This window comes from Lissotriton vulgaris, chromosome 1_1, assembly GCF_964263255.1.
Source record: "Lissotriton vulgaris chromosome 1_1, aLisVul1.2, whole genome shotgun sequence".
Classification (NCBI taxonomy): domain Eukaryota; kingdom Metazoa; phylum Chordata; class Amphibia; order Caudata; family Salamandridae; genus Lissotriton; species Lissotriton vulgaris.
Genome location: NC_141685.1, coordinates 435,434,944 through 435,448,709, shown reverse-complemented (window position 1 = coordinate 435,448,709; position 13,766 = coordinate 435,434,944). Strand labels below are relative to the sequence as shown.

Sequence of the window (13,766 nt, the reverse complement as noted above, 5' to 3'; positions counted from 1 at the left end):
TTTTTTTTAGCTATGGGATTGCTTCTGACAAAACGACATGTGGCTATTCGCTGGGGGAGAGGGCGCGCGCCCAAATTTAAATGCTGGGTCCATGCCATGACCACAATGCAAGACAATCTAGGTTTTTACGCAGAAATGTTACCCATTAAGTCACGCCTGAGGGATGTCTGGGGCCCACTTACCACTTATCTGTCATCACAAGGCAGTGCTGCTGACGAAGGGTTGGAGGAAATTGCCACAGCGCTGGGAATAATACCGAGACGGGGGGGGCCCTGAACAATCAAGAAAGAATGGATGTGTAAAGGTTTGAGATATGCTAAGGTTGGGTGGATGTGGGAACCATCTGAGACGGCTCGGCGGAATCTCATATGTGTACAGAGGGGGGTGTTGGATCTGGAGGGAGGCCCAGTTGTTGGAGGGTTTGGTTCTTGTGTACTGTATCATCTTAACTCCACTTGCATGGAGCATTGTGGATACCTCTACTACATGTCGCTAATTTCTTCTGATTAAGAAATTGTCTGTGCTGAAAGGACTTGTTTTGGCATCAAGGATACTACTGGGGGGGGAAAGGTACTGTTCAGACAATGTTATTACAGGAAGGTGGCAAATGTTGATATACAATGCAAATTATGATCCGCCGAATGTGTTATGCACTGATGTACCATAAAATGATTCAATAAAGGTTTTTGAAACTTAAAAAAAAAGTTCTCAATTGTCTACGCTGTCAGTATCATTATATATACATGTGATCAAGGTCCAAGGAGGGACCGAAACGCGTCGTGACGCCTAAACACCGAAAATAAACCTTTGCACAAATCTGAGGACCGTGTCCGTATCTTCATTCTCCACGAGGACTGTGGTTTTTGTTATTTTGGATATGGAACCTGCACAAATATATATATATATATATATAATATATATTCACTGAAAAAACCATAGGTTTTAGGCCATATATAGTTAGGGGTTAGCATTTACAAAACCTTAATTTACTCGCACAAAACCATAGAAATTCGCATATATAGTTAGATGCAATAACTATATATCGCGCACCCGCAATCCACTGCTGATGATGTCACATATTACATCATTAATGACATGGTCAGTGACATCACTGATGACATCACTGATGACATCTCAAATGACATCACTGATGACATCACTGATGACATCTCAAATGACAACATCCAGTGACTGTATGTTTCTGAAAAGTCAAAATATGTCTTACATATTGAAGAATGAGTGGATGTATAAGTGTCTGGATGAAGGATTTAGTAGGTGCATGACTGACTGTATGAGAGAGTGATTAAATGTGTCTCACTGAGTGCATGGGTTAGTGACTAAACTGTCTTAATTTGTGCATCATTATATCTGTTGTTCTATGAAGTGCTGCATGTGTTAATCAGTAGCTATATGAGTAACTATATGGGTTATTGATTGGTTGCCTAAGTATTTCTATGGGAGAGTAAGTGTGTGTGTGGGGGTGGCTGGGAGGTGTGTGACTCTGTGTATACATGTGTGAACAGTTGATTCACTCAATCTATGGGTTCAAAACTGCATGTTGAAACAGCTGTATGGGTGGTTGACTGTGTACGAGTGTATTGGTGAGTGAATGGATATCTCAGTGCTACATGTCAAAGTAAGTAAATATGTAAAACACAGTACATGTGAGAGTTCACATATATAAATTACTGTGTATAAGAGCCAGTGAATGTGTGAGTGGCTGAATGGATCATTGAGAACTTGTATCAGGGATTGTATAAGAGAGTAAATATGTGTTAGAATATCTTTTAATAAGTAAGGTGTGTATAACTGTATAGTTGATGAAATGGAGGTGTGATTGATTCAGTGCATGACTGACTAGGTGTGTGAGTAACTCCATGGATGAGTGACAGTCTGTGGGTGTCTGTTTACTCTGAGTGTATCTAAGGTTATATTAGAGTCTGAAGAGGTTGAACGTATTATCACATGATTGATGTCATCAGTGATGTTGTCAGTGATGTCATCAGTGATGTCACTGACCATGTCATTAATGATGTAATATGTGACATCATCAGCAGTGGATTGCGGTTGCGCGATATATAGTTATTGCATCTAACTATATATGCAAATTTCTATGGTTTTGTGCGAGTAAATTAAGGTTTTGTAAATGCTAACCCCTAACTATATATGGCCTAAAACCTATGGTTTTTTCAGTGAATTTCAATGGTTTTTTAATAGCAAATATCAAAAGCTGTCAAATGTGAAGTACGTGATAGGTACAAACATTTTCGTATTTATGCACGCTGATGTACTTTGAACGCTGCCCCCCCCCTCTTTTCTCTTAGCAGTACTCTCTCTTTGCAGATAGTGAAGGGTAGTTAACGCAGGCCTTTGCCTCCGTTCTAATCCGTCGTGTCTGCTTCTCTCTCCATTTGATTGATTGTTATCCAAGCATTTACTGTTTTAGAATTGGTTCTCTTTGGTTCATTCTCTATTTACAAACAAGCACAGAGTCGCAATACTCTGTTTAGTCTTTGCAGATAGTGAAAAATCGTTTTAAAAAACAAAAGGAATCGAGCAAAATCAGTAGGCCACTAATGGGATCTCCTTTTGACCTAGCTAAAATAGAAACATTGAAAACAACCCCTCGTGAGAAATACGAAACTAGTGAGATGAACTGAGCTCCACACGATGTTGGCTGCAAGACAGCTCGGCTCCGCCACCCACCCCACCCAAAATAACGACAAACCCTATGCAAATATTATAAATATATACAACACACCAGCAAAGTAACAAGGTAAAACATTTTATTAAATAACTATTTACATAACTATTTTATACTTTTAGTTGCCCGATCCGGCTAGCTCAATCGATCGAGCATGAGACTCATGCACACTGATCTCCTTTGCCTCAGTCAAGCATCAATAGTAAAATTGAGTGTTCGTTCATGGTTTTGGTCCCTGAGTTGCTTCAATGTCACTGCCTTGCACAAATGGCATAAGTCCTGGATGTTGGGTGCCATAGTTCAGAGTTCTGAGCAGCGCTTGTAACACTGTCTAAAGCTTATTTGCACCTGCTGCAGCTTCACTATTCTCAAAGTAAGTGGGGGCCGTTTGTGGACCTGACTGCATTTGAAAACAATGTGATACGGTACCTCCCTAAACCGCTTGACGGAGGCCCCCGACGGGCGGTGTCATGGCACGGACTCGGAGAAGACGCTTGGCTCCGACCCCCTCCCCAAGTCTTATAGCCCTGGTGTAGCCTGAGATCGCACCCGACATAGGCGGCCGGCTCCCGGGGTCAAGCTGTCTTTGACGTTTTGTAGCCTTTCGAATTCTATCCTTAGACGGCATTGTCTAATTCCCAAATAATCTGCAGTTGAATCTGTGGTGAAATATAATAACAAATGTTATTAACCACTATTACCAAACAGTAAATCAATAACAGTAAGAACTAGATTCGACAATGCTATAAAAAAAAAAAAAAAAAGTATGCACAAGGGTGCAGGGGGTATCACTCTGACACCCTCAAAACAGGCACAGGTGCCATGTGGCAACCAAACCAGCCCTAAGGGCAGGTCTGCCTTTCACATGACATAGGTGTGCGAGCACACATGTGCATGCACACCGGAATCGGTATTTTACCATGAAGTTTGATTTCATGCTAAAATACCGATTCGTTAAGGTCTTTGGGACTCAGAAGACTCCCCCCTACATAACAAATTAACAGAATCGGTAAAATTACCGATTCAGTATTTTACCGAACAAATAATGTTTCCGATTCTATAAATGTAGATTTACCTACACGTGGCCTTGGATTTAAGCCCCTACATACCGATTTGCCATTTAACGATCGGAAACGGCCGAAAACGGCCGTAACCGGTCGGTAAATGGCCTGAAACGACCACCTACATCTGGCCCTAAGTGTGCATGCATTTGATTTCAAACAAAGTTTTAAAACATTTTATGTAAAACAATAATACACCTAGTGCCAGATGTAGGTAAATCACATTTACTGATTTTGAAATACCGAATATTACCGAATTTTACCGATTTGGTATTTCAAAATCGGTAAATGGGATGTAAGTACCAACATCTGATTTATTACTGATTCCTTAAAAATTCGGTATTTACCGATTCGGTAAATACCGAATCGATATTTGCTATTGAATCCTATGGGCCTTGAAGCCCATAGGATTCAATTCAAATGCCGATTCAGTATTTACCGAATCGGTAAATACCGAATTTGTCAAGGGTGCAGGGGGTATCACTTTGACACCATCTAGCACCCCCAAAACGGGCATGTGTGCAATGTGGCACACAGACATGCCCTAAGGACACGTCTGTCTGTCACATGGCATATGTGTACATGCACAGATGTGCATGTACACAGGAATCGGTATTTTACCATGGATTTGTATTCCATGGTAAAATACCGATTCTGAAAGCCTTGTGCCACTGGAAAATTGGCTACCCACATTTCAATCTTGCATTTTCGGTAAAATTACCGAATCAATAAAATTACCGATTCGATAAAATTACCGAAAAAGCAACATTTAAGGGCAAATTAATTAATTTTACACATGGGGGCGTATTTACAAGGGCCTTACACTACAAGGAAAATGACTTCAAATGACCAGACACACATGGGGACGTATTTACAAGGCCCTTGAACCCGGGGGAAGTGACTTGAAATTGCTAAGCACACATAGGAGAGTATCTACAATGCCCGTGCAACACTTATGCATCATTTTTTACATGTACACCGTAACATTAACAACACAATTACATCATATATCTGTTCCGCAAAAGCGACACATTGCAGGAGTCACATCATTTTACCATCAAAAACAATTTCACCTTTTGGTGACTCTTCCATTCTGAACATTGTCCCACAATCCGTTTGACCTGAAACGATTACACAAATAAAACATTTGTGTCTTTTAAATTTCCGGAGAAGTATAATTCACCAATACCTTAAGAAACATGGAAGTGGTGAAAAAAGCCAAGCTTGACGTTACGGCAGCCACGAGGTAGCTAGGCTCCGCCACCCCCCCCACTGCTCCAAGCATGTCTGTCCCACCGCCCGCCACGCCCATTAACGGTAACATGAAATGGATACAAATCAGCAGATACCTACCCCCATTCCGGAAACTCCCGAAGTGCAACAGGGCCACGGTTACGCCCATCCGGAAGATGAGGCCTCGACACGTGCAGGGCAGCCGTGGGGTGGATGGCCCGAAATGTACTGGTCTCCCGATTCCCTTCTTCTGCCGCCTTGCAGGCCACGGGGGGGATGTCTTGCCTCTGCCTCCGACCCCCCCCCCCCCTCTTATCGCCTGGTCCGGACATCACGAATATCAACGCCAGGTGTCGGCGTGGGGTGCACTGGGAGGGAGAGGCGGCGCGAACGAGCCTCTCCCACCCCCACAGGTGGGGGCCCCTCAGCTGCACCCCCAACGCTCCACTCACCCAACAAAAGGGTCGTCGCATAAGGTGGACCAGGAGAGGAGCCGAGGCCGACGGTATCTTCTTCTTTTTTCAATAATGGCTGGGACCACACTGGGGGGGGATGTCTTGCACATGCCACCGACCCCCCCCCCTCTCCCCTCGTATCTCCTGGTCTGGCCCCGGCTTGATATGAGCTCCCCGTTCGGTCCTGAAACGGCGCCCTGCAGGCCACGGGGGGGGGATGTCTTGCCTCTGTCTCCGACCCACCCCCCCCTTTTATCGCCTGGTCCGGACATCACGGATATCAACGCCAGGTGTCAGCGTGGGGTGCGCTGGGAGGGAGAGGCGGCGCGAACGAGCCTCTCCCACCCCCACAGGTGGGGGCCCCTCAGCTGCACCCCCAACGCTCCACTCACCCAACAAAAGGGTTCCTCCACTCTTGCGATGCAGCAGCGCTGCACTCACCCGACAAAAGGTCTCGTCCCCTATTGCGAGGCAATGATGCTCCGCTCACCCAGCGGGGGTCTCGTCCACTGTTGCGGTGCAACGACGCTTCTAGTTTCCTGCATCCAGAAACGTTCTCCTCAACTTTGAAGATTCTATAAGAGCCACGGGGGCCCCCGATGGGGAATGACTGCCATGATCACCCACGGAACGACCACGACGTAGCCGCGGAACGTCGGCGCGCTCATGCCGGCGCCTGCCTCAGTCTTGAAATCACCAAAATCCTGCAAGACTACCAACTTAATCAGTTCCGGTGGGACACCAGTATGACCCGGTAGGAGAGATTGTTTCCTCCCACCCCACTTTCACTGATGGTTCATTTCACCAGTCCCCTCTGCTACCCTTCAACGAAAACTTTTGGACTGCCAAAAGAGGTCCCGGTCCAACCACGAGTTGGTGGAGACATTTTGACTATACTTAAACCTTCCTGACCTCACCCAAAATGGCGCCGGTACAAATGAAACTCTCAACTCCTTGTTGTGCCCTGATTGCTCAGCCTTGATATCATGAGATATGTATGCAGTTTTTAGCACATGAATTGATATGGGATAAGACTGATTATATGTTCGGACAATGAATTCATCCAGGATGAGTATTGATTATACTTTCAAACAATGAATTGACATGGGACGGGTACTGATTACACTTTCGAACAATGAATTGATATTAACTTCTAATGCATCATTGATTACTGTATTTATTATTGAAGGTTCGAATTGTCGACACTTTTGGTACTTGCTCACAATGAATTATCGATATGATTTTGTTGCACTTGACGCACTTTTTACTATGAAATCAACGACCACTTACTCTGTTATGTTTTCCACAAATAAATACCCCCCCCCCCCATTTTCAGTTCCAGCCTGCTCCGTGGCCGGCCCACGGGGTTATAAACCCGTATTTGGGCACCAACATTTTTATTAAAGGTTTTTGAAAAAGCAAACGTAGTTGTAACGCGTAGATTGGTAAGTTTCGAAGAAATGGCCACTGTTTCCGAGTTTAAAAAAAAAAAAAAAAAAAGCACGTGAAATGAAGCAGCTCAATTAGTTAAGGGTTAAAAAGTATAGTACGCAGAAACATTGAAAATATGAATGGTCCAGGTTTGTTGTGTGTTTTTCATTTTTCTACAGCATAAAGCAATCGATAAAGATCCTGGTATTTAGCCTCTACTTTATATGCTACCTGTATCAGGGAAGTTGTTTTAAATGCCCCTAAGCCACCCCGAACGAATGTAACCTGGCCCCCCTAGTACGAACGAAAACGACCCCGTACCACTGTAGGTTATCTCTCTTCCTCAAAAATGACAAAAATTACTTTCTAGAACGTTTTGGACATTGATGATTTTCATATGATCTATTTATTAAAGTAATACTCATCTCTCCGCATGAAATTAATTTTCCACATGCTACACAAGTCAATCTCATCTGCCTTAAGTTCTTTTACAGATTTGGGACCGTTTCCCTTGCCTCTGACTCACTTATTGCTAAGTCATTGGTGGATGTTTTTGCCGGTCGGGGATTATCCACCAAATCTCGAAGTTGTGCTTTAGAATAATTAAGAGAGTACCACCTCTCCATGTGCCGATGCATGGTATGATTACCATAGCTATATTTTTTTTCGGTCCCTCTCAAGATTTTTTTTTTTTTACAGATGAGGCAGGTAACGAACCTGGCATTAACTTTCTTTTCATGAGAAGGAAAAGAAAAAAATCGCCAGATAAAATTCACTTTCACATGGGACGTTCTTGGCATTTCTTTCAGAAACTTTTACATCACTGTGTCATTTCTTTGTCTATCCTGGTTAAAGCAATGTCATGTAAATAGTTGTTTAAAAAGTTTTTTTTAACGTGTTTACTTTGTTGGAGAGTTGTATATATTTATAAATTATTAAAGTGTTATAATCCTACAACTTTGTTGGAGTGCTATATATTTTTAATGTGACACATAATTGTGAAGACTTTGATGTACAAAAAGGCATCCCTGGAATCTTCCGCTTCAGGCTCGGACCCACACACCCTCACAGTGAGAATCCCCTCCCCAAGCACAATACAGGATGGTTATCAGATAGTAGGAACGCGTGTGGTGTGACGGATCTCATCGGGTGGGGGCCTTGATCTACTGTAACTCCTTTGAAGAGGGGTGATTCTTTACAGCTGGGGCCATAAACTACATCTGCAGGGCTAGGTGATAGCCTGGGACCGGCCTGGACAATCGGACACAGAGGAAGAGGAGTGTCAGAGGGTGCGGTAGTGAATAGGGTGAAAGGGAGGTGTCGGGCGGGCACAGAGTGTGATTCTCAGGGAAGAGCAGCGCAAATGGGGGGAGGTTTATGGCCCATGCATGAGAGAGAGAGCGGGGGTGACCAGTGCGTGGGGGAGATGCTTGCAAGGGTGGGGAGCCATGCTGAGGATCGGCGGCGTTCAGAGAGTGGGTCTGGTCAAGGCATCTAAAATGGCTGCCGTGCACGACAAAAGTGTGGCATTGCAAAAAAGGCAAGATGGCGCAGACAATGTTTATCAATAAGGATTAATTTATAACAATTATTTTTAACAAAATATTTACTCGCAGTGACAAAATGGTGGTCAACGGCTCCTGATTTCCATCGAATCGAACGTTAACAGAAGTCAAGCGGCAAAAAAAAAAAACGCTCACGCACAGCCGCTGGAAGACATGTATCAACATATATGAGCCTCCTCAGCCACCCTCAGAAAACATAAGGGGTCAGGATACGTCTCCCGTACCCCCTTATACCTAGTAATTTAATTAAATCGAAACACAAAATGGCGAATTCACGTTTCGCTACCAGTTTGCGACCCGGTTCGCGAACCGAGAAGCGCTTCTACCGCGAAAAATCAAATTTTTATTATTTGCCCCACGGGACCCTTTAATAACCCCAACATCATTCCTAGGGGGTCAAGAAGGATATACCTTGCCCCCTTTCATTAAATTCCCCCTTCGTTTTTCTCTTCCTCTTGTCTCTCGATCCTACCGAGAGACAAGATGGCGGCCGCAACGGACTGTTTAGAATGTTGACAGACACCGGAGAGCCAATCAGCTTCGCTACGCAAAGCTCCGTTACGCGAAACGTACGCGATCTGGTGCGCTATCTAGGACGCTGTCACAGATATATCTGTTTTTTTAAACGTTAATTTCTCAAAATCCACTGGAGCACATATATTGAGACCCAGCAAAGGCACATCGGGCTAACAGTCCCTATAATTTTGCCAAGTTTCGTGTAAATCCATTCAGCCGTTCGAGCTAAAAGTGAGGCCAAAGGCCCTATGGAAAAATGAATGGGAAAAACGCGTTTTGGGACCCCCCTTTTTTCTCGGCCCCCCTTTGACGGACCCCCCCCAAATTTTCAGGGGCTGCTCAGGAACAAAATGTGCCATTTTCCTGAAAATTTCAGCCGATTCCGTCCACAAACGCCAAAGTTATTAGACATAGAATTTTCAAAAGTTCCATAGAGAAAAAATCCTAACTATATATACCTACTGGCGACCGCCAGTAGGTAATATATATATATATATATATATATATATATATATATATATATATATATATATATATATATACACTCTGTACTACCCCAATTACAATGTTCTGTATTACGGTAGTCTGTGCACACACCCTGATTCATGTTTTGTTAATGTATAACTTGTAAAAGTAATAAAGCTTGTGTTTGGAAAAAAATGAATAGATAGCCCCAGTTGCGTAGCATGTACAATAACTCACTTCACTCTAGCTGAGCAACAAAAGAGATGGGAGGGTTTTTCTGGGTCTCAGCGATCAATTAAAACAGGTGTAGAAGACGTAAAAAAGGCATATTAAGGGATATACATTCTTTAGTGTGAGTGGACTTAGGAATTTAGAATAGTCAATATTCTTGTAGCTTCGCTAAGAGCTTGTGATTGAGGTTCAACATTCTACAGCAGGTGGTAGCAGGACATATTAAATGGATCCCGATCTGGTTTTGGCACCACAACAACAATCAGCTCTTTGGCAGATGGGGCAAGTGTCTTGGTTAAGTTGGTCTGTTTGGGCCACTCGACAAATGTGTGCCTTTTGTCACAGAACTTTGTCAGAGGCTGTAGTTTTTGCTCTATGTTGCGAGGATATGACAGTGTTCGGTATCTGACATTTACTGGGGCTTTCAGATTATCCCTTTGCTTCGTTGTCGGATACAAAAGGCTCACTTCAGTCAAGAACTCAATGATCTCATCTGGGTGTGGATTGTCAAGGAAATTAAGGCTAGATTGCAAAAATATAGAAGTCATTAATATTTGCAAAAATGTTGTTGTTTAAAATATCTATATTTTAATTAGTGTTATGTATTCAAGTATATATTTTAAATGTATGCAATGTATTTATTTGTATAAGTATTGTTTTTTCAATATAGGGTTTATTTTAGTTGCTAATCATTTCATTTTAATTACATTTTGCGTTTTTTAGGTCCATAGCTGGTTTTGGGTTTATAGGAGAATACAGTGGAAAGTAATTTAATTATAATAAATGAATGACTATTTTGTATTTATTAATATTTATTTAATAAAGATTTTATAATTGTGTTTTTAATTTTGGGGGAAATGTGTATTTGTGGGTAGTGAGGTTTATAGTGGTAAAGGATGGGAAGTTATTTATTTTTAAATAATAATTAGTTGTTAATTAATATTGATCAATTAATTGATCATTAATTATGGTAATTGCATAATTACTTTTAGGTGCAGGTTGTGGGGTGTATGGGGGAAAGGGTGGGAAGTAATGTATTTTAATTAGCTATTAATTAGTTGCTCATTAATGTTAGTTAATTAATTGCCAATTAATTATGGTAATTGTGTAGTTCATTTTAGGTGCTGGTTGTGAGGGTTTATGGGGAAAAGGGTGGGAAGTAATTTATTTGTAATTAATAATAATTAACTGTTAATTATTATTAATGAATTAATTGACAATTAAATATGGAATTTTGTTCATTAATTTTAGCTGCGAATTGTGGTGGTTTTAGGGGCAAAGGTGGGTAGTAATTTATTTGTAATTACTTATTAGTTAGTTGATAGTTAATATTAATTAATTGGGTAATTGTGTCATTATTTTTTTGTGTGTGAGTTTTGGGTTTATAGGGGTGAAGGGTGGTGACTAAATTATTGTTACTTTATAATTAGTTGTTAAATACTATTAGTTATTTAACTGAATTTTCTTTTTTATTGTGTAGTTAATTTTTTTTACAGTTTAATTGTAGGTGTGGATTGTGGGGATTATAGGTGTTAAGGGTGGGATGTTAATTACACTGTATGTGTTTTTATTTGTTTTTTAATGAATAATATTTCAATATTTATGACAATTATGAAAATATTTTAATTTTATTTTTAATATGGGCTGTGAGTTGTGTGGTTTTATTGGGTAGGAAGTAAATAGACAATGTATGTAATGATTAATGTTTTTGTTAATAAGTAAGTCATTTCCAAATAAAAATATTTATTTGTTTGAATTCTAATTTTCATTTTATTTAATATAATATTTGTAGGTATTTGTGATATGTATTTAATCTTATACTATGTTTGTATTTTTTTATTTTTAATATTAAATATATTGTAATATTTTTTTACATATATTTTTTTATTTACTTTTAAAACCATTTTTTTATTTTGTTGATATTTTGTTTGTTTTTAATTTTGAATTGACTGGAGTGAGAATAATAAATATTACCCCTCCGCAATCCAACACTTTCCCTATTGATGCACTAACTGGAGTGGGACTAATAAATTGTATCCCTATTCTATCCAACACTTTCCCTACTGTTGCGCTGCCTGGAGTGGCAATATTAAATGTTATCTCTCCGCTATCGAACACTTTCCCTACTGTTGCACTCACTGGAGTGGGAATAGTAATTTTCACCCCTCCGCCATCCAACACTTTCCCTACTGTTGCACTCATTGGAGTGGGAATAGTAATTTTTCCCCCTCCGCTATCCAACACTTTTACTACCGTTGCACTCACTGCAGTGGGAATAGTAATTTTTACCCCTCCGCTATCCAACACTTTCCCTACTGTTTCACTTATTGGAGTGGGAAAAGTAATTTTTACCCCTCTGCTATCCAACACTTTCCCTACTGTTGCACTCACTGGAGTGGGAATAGTCAATTTTATCCCTCCGCTATCCAACACTTTCCCTACTGTTGCACTCGCTGGAGTGGGAATAGTAATTTTTACCCCTCTGCTATCCAACACTTCTCCTACTGTTGCACTCATTGGAGTGGGAATAGTAATTTTTACCCCTCAGCTATCCAACACTCTCCCTACTGTTGCACTGATTGAAGTGGGAAATGTAAGTTTAAGATTTTTTTTAAATAGTTTAATGTTTTAATTTAAAATACAATGTTTTTTAATAGTTTTTTGTTATTGGTATATATATATATATATATATATACACAAAAAAGAAGGAGAGAACTCTGGGTAGTTTTCAAGTTTAGGTGGAAAGCAGCTCCTGTTAGCGCACTCTCAACACCAGCGACACTCTAGATCTGGTCGCCTCAAATGTCTGTCTTTCTATCAAAGTTTTTAAGCATAGGATTAGCACAGTGCTATCCACACCGAGATAGAAAATGACAAAGCCTTTTGGCATTTATACAGCAAAGTCTTTAAGCATAGGACTAGTACAGTGCTGTCCTTGCCGAGCTGTAAAATGACAAAAAACATTTATTACTTCAGGCGCCTTTAGCGCCTTTAGTGTCTTTAGCAGTGTGCTAATCCTATGCTTAAAAACTTTGATAGAAAGACAGACATTTGAGGTGAGCACATCTAGAGTGTCGCTGGTGTTGAGAGTGCTCTAACAGGAGCTGCTTTCCACCTAAACTTGAAAACTACCCAGAGTTCTCTCCTTCTTTTTTGCATAATTTATGCGTCACTCTATGCCTGAAAGGGTTTTGTTTTGATATATATATATATATATATATATATATATATATATATATATATATATATATATATATATTCAGGATAAGATCCCAGTTTCAACAGTCTTCGTCACTGAAAACATCCAGGCACTCACAAGCAGGGTTTTATCAAAAGCTTATTTATTTAAGCAATATACCATCAACGCGTTTCGGGAGTCAAGCTCCCTTGATCACGATGTTTTTGCGTTGGTCTGAGCCTTCCTTTTCACACACACACAGGGTGATAAAAACAGTAAAAGGACTCACAGCGAAACACTGTTAGAGTAAACACAGCGGCCATCTTAACATTTTCCAAATACATAGATATCAAAGTGAATATCATATTGCAGGACCTCGCAAATCAAAGCATTTATAAGGGAATAATTGAAAAATGCTCAAAATAGAAGAGATATAGTCATATATCATTATCTCTTAAATGAAACCTTCACAATTTTTAAAGTGCAAGTGCATATTTCATTCAACAGAAACATATTAGCTCCTTTGTGCAAAAAATGCGCATTTAAAATAAGGCAAGTGCCTGTTTCAATAGAGCGTAACCCTTTCTATGATACGAGAAAAGTTCGTTTTTAACCATTTATATTGCCAGAATATCTCGCTGTATTTTAGCTCAACACAGTCCAGTCTCATGTGAATTCATCCTGGCTCTGACTATCAAGTTTGTGTTACTTCAACTTGTGGGAATTATACTAATGTTAATGCTGTCAAACGGTTCTACCTTATTAAAAGAATTTATGCGTCACTCTATGCCTGCAAGGGTTTTGTTTTGATATATATATATATATATATATATATATATATATATATATATATATATATATATATATATATATATATATATATATATATATATATATATATATATATTTGTTACATTTTTATATAAA

General features: G+C 40.2%; 1 protein-coding gene across 2 annotated transcripts in view; it reads left to right on the top strand.

The window, feature by feature from the left end:
- Positions 1-13,766, top strand: part of LOC147747313 (cytochrome P450 2J2-like) — a 350,337-nt gene that overhangs the window by 273,703 nt on the left and 62,868 nt on the right. The window lies entirely within an intron of this gene.